The following is a 3,779-nucleotide window of genomic DNA, read 5'->3' on the forward strand; positions in this document are numbered from 1 at the left end:
TGATTTTGGTGCTCCTATCCTTAGTTGCTCCCAATAATTATGTGGAGAAAAATGTATCCTCTGAGGTATCTCAGGGATTTCTTGATGAGGGAATTCCTACTGCTCTTGTTGAGGTCCATGAGTGAGATCTCTTGATGTGTAGTCAAATGCTCTACTACTGAGCTTTCGACCCTTGAGATGAATCTCCCCATATCCCATGACTTAGAGGTGGAATGAATTGCCTTCTCTTTCCCCTTTCTTGAGGTTTCTCTGGCCTTAGGTGCCATCAATGGTTATGGAAAAACAAAAAAAGCTATGCTTTTATCATACCAAAGGTAGAATGTTGCTCGCCCTCGAGCAAAAGAAGAAAGAATAGAAGAAGAAGAAGAAGAAGAGGATATGGAGGAGAGGGAGAGAGGTGTGTATTCGGCTATGTAGGGTGGGTTTGGGTGGGAAAGAGATGATGGATGTGAGTGGTGAAGAGGTAATGGGGAAGAGTGTTTATTGGATTGTGTGAAAAAGAGAGAGAGGGTGAGTTGAGGTAGGTAGGGATCCTGTGGGGTCCACAGATCCTGAGATGATCCTGTGGGGTCCACAGATCCTGAGGTGTCAAGGATTTACATCCCTGCACCAATGAGGCATGTAAAACGCCCTCTGCATACAATCCTGCGTTTAACGCCAGATTGATGCTTGTTTCTGGCGTTAAACGCCAGTTCCATGCTTGTTTTGGGCGTTCAACGCCAGTCTGCAGCATGTTTCTGGCGTTAAACGCCAGCTTTCCTCAGTGTGCAATCCTGGCGTTTAAATGCTAGATTGCTGCATGTTTCTAGCATTCAACACCAGATCCATGCTCTGTTCTGGCGTTAAACGCCAGCCAGATGCTCCTTACTAGCGTTTAAATGCCAGTAAGCCCTTCCTCCAAGGTGTGCTGTTTCTTCTGCTATTTTTGATTCTGTTTTTAATTTTAGTAATTATTTTGTGACTCCACATGATCATGATCCTAATAAAACACAAAAGTACAATAAAATAAAAAATAAAATTAGATAAAAAAAATCTGGGTTGCCTCCCAATAAGCGCTCCTTTAATGTCACTTAGCTTGACAGTGGGCTCTCATGGAGCCTCACAGGTTATCAGGTCAATGTTGTAGACTTCCAACACCAAACTTAGAGTTTGAATGTGGGGATTCAACACCAAACATAGAGTTTGGCTGTGGCCTCCCAACACCAAACTTAGAGTTCGATTGTGGGGGCTTTGTTTGACTTTGTATTGAGAGAAGCTTTTCATGCTTCCTCTCCATGGTTGCAGAGGAGTATCCTTGAATTTTAAACACAAGATAGTCCCCATTCAATTGAAGGACTAGCTCTCCTCTGTCAACATCAATCACAGCTCCTGCTGTGGCTAGGAAAGGTCTTTCAAGGATGATGCATTCATCCTCCTCCTTCCCATTGTCTAAGATTATGAAATCAGCAGGGATGTAAAGGCCTTTAACCTTTACTAACACGTTCTCTACCAATCCATAAGCTTGTCTTACTAACTTGTCTACCATCTATAATGAGAATGTGGCAGGCTGTACCTCAATGATCCCCAGCTTCTCCATTACAGAGAGTGGCATAAGATTTATCCCTAACCCTAGGTCACAAAGAGCCTTGTTAAAGGTCATGGTGCCTATGGTACAGGATATTAAGAATTTACCAGTATCTTATTTCTTTTGAGGTAAAGTTTGCTAAACCCATATATCTAGTTCACTAATGAGCAAGGGAGGTTCATCTTCCCAAGTCTCATTACCAAACAACTTGGCATTCAATTTCATGATAGCTCCCAGATATTGAGCAACTTGCTCTCCAGTTACATCTTCATCCTCTTTAAAGGAAGAATAGTCTTCAGAGCTCATGAATGGCATAAGGAGGTTTAATGGGATCTCTATGGTCTCTATATGACCTTCAGATTCCTTTGGGTTCTCAATAAGGAACTCCTTCTTGCTTGAGAGACATCCCATGAGGTCTTCCTCATTGGGATTCACGTCCTCTCCTTCCTCTCTAGTTTCGGCCATGTTGATTATCTCAATGGCCTTGCACTCTCTTTTTGGATTCTCTTCAGTATTACTTGGGAGAGTACTAGGAGGGCTTTCAGTGACTTTCTTACTCAGCTGGTCCACTTGTGTCTCCAAATTTCTGATGGATGATCTTGTTTCACTCATGAAACTTAAAGTGGCCTTATACAGATCAGAGACTATGTTTGTTAAGTTAGAGGTGCTCTGCTCAGAATTTTCTGTCTGTTACTGAGAAGATAATGGAAATGGCTTGCTATTGCTGAGCCTATTTCTTCCACCATTATTAAAGCCTTGTTGAGGCTTTTGTTGATCCTTCCATGAGAAATTTGGATGATTTCTTCATGAAGAATTATAGGTGTTTTCATAGGGTTCACCCATGTAATTTACCTCTTCTATTGCAGGGTTTTCAGTTTCATAAGCTTCTTCTTCAGAAGATGCCTCTTTAGTACTGTTGGATGCATTTTGCCATCCATTCAGACTTTGAGAAATCATGTTGACTTGCTGAGTCAACATTTTGTTCTAAGCCAATATGGCATTCAGAACATTAATCTCAAGAACTCCCTTCCTCTGAGGGGTTCTATTATTCACAGAATTCCTCTCAGAAGTGTACATGAATTGATTATTTGCAACCATGTCAATAAGTTCTTGAGCTTTTACAGGCATTTTCTTTAGGTGAATGGATCCACCTGTAGAATGGTCCAGTGACATCTTAGAGAACTCAGATAGACCATAATAGAATATATCCGGAATGGTCCATTCTGAAAGCATGTCAGAAGGACACCTTTTGGTCATCTACTTGTATCTTTCCCAAGCTTTATAGAGGAATTCACCATCTTTTTGTTTGAAGGTCTGAACATTCACTCTAAGCTTGCTCAGCTTTTGAGGAGGAAAGAACTTAGCCAAGAAGGCCGTGACCAGCTTATCCCATGAGTCCAAGCTATCTTTAAGTTGTGAGTCCAACCATGTTCTAGCTCTGTCTTTTACAGCAAAAGGAAAAAGCATGAGCCTGTAGACTTCAGGATCTACTCCATTAGTCTTAACAGTCTCACAGATCTGCAAGAACTTAGTTAAAAACTGGTAGGGATCTTCTGATGAAAGTCCATGAAACTTGAAGTTCTATTGCATTAGAGCAACTAGTTGAGGTTTCAGCTCAAAATTGTTTGCTCCAATGGCAGGGATTGAGATGCTTCTTCCATCAAACTTGGAAGTAGGTGTAGTATAGTCACCAAGCATCCTCCTTGCATTATTGTTGTTGGGTTCGGCTGCCATATCATTTTCTTCTTCGAAAATTTCAGTAAGGTTGTCTCTGGATTGTTGTATTTTAGCTTCTCTCAGTTTTCTCTTCGGAGTCCTTTCAGGTTTAGGATCAGCTTCAACAAGAATGCCTTTTTCCTTGTTCCTACTCATATGAATAGAAAAGGAAGAGGAATCCTCTATGTCACAGTATAGAGATTCCTTTATGTTAGTAGAAGAAGAAAGGAATAGAAGAAGAAAAAGAGTTAAGAATCCAAACACAAGGGGGAAGATAGGTTCGAATTCTTGAGATGAAGAGAAGTGTTACTAAATAAATGAATAAATAGAAGAAGATGAGAGAGGGAGAAATTTGAAAATAAATTTTGAAAAATAAGTTAGTGATTTTCGAAAATTAAGAGAAGAAAACAATTAAAATTAAAATTTAAAACAATTAATTAATTAAGAAAATTTTTGAAAAAGAGGGAAGTGATTTTTGAAAATTAGAAAGAGAAAGGTG

The sequence above is a fragment of the Arachis duranensis genome, chromosome 4, assembly GCF_000817695.3.
Source record: "Arachis duranensis cultivar V14167 chromosome 4, aradu.V14167.gnm2.J7QH, whole genome shotgun sequence".
Lineage (NCBI taxonomy): Eukaryota > Viridiplantae > Streptophyta > Magnoliopsida > Fabales > Fabaceae > Arachis > Arachis duranensis.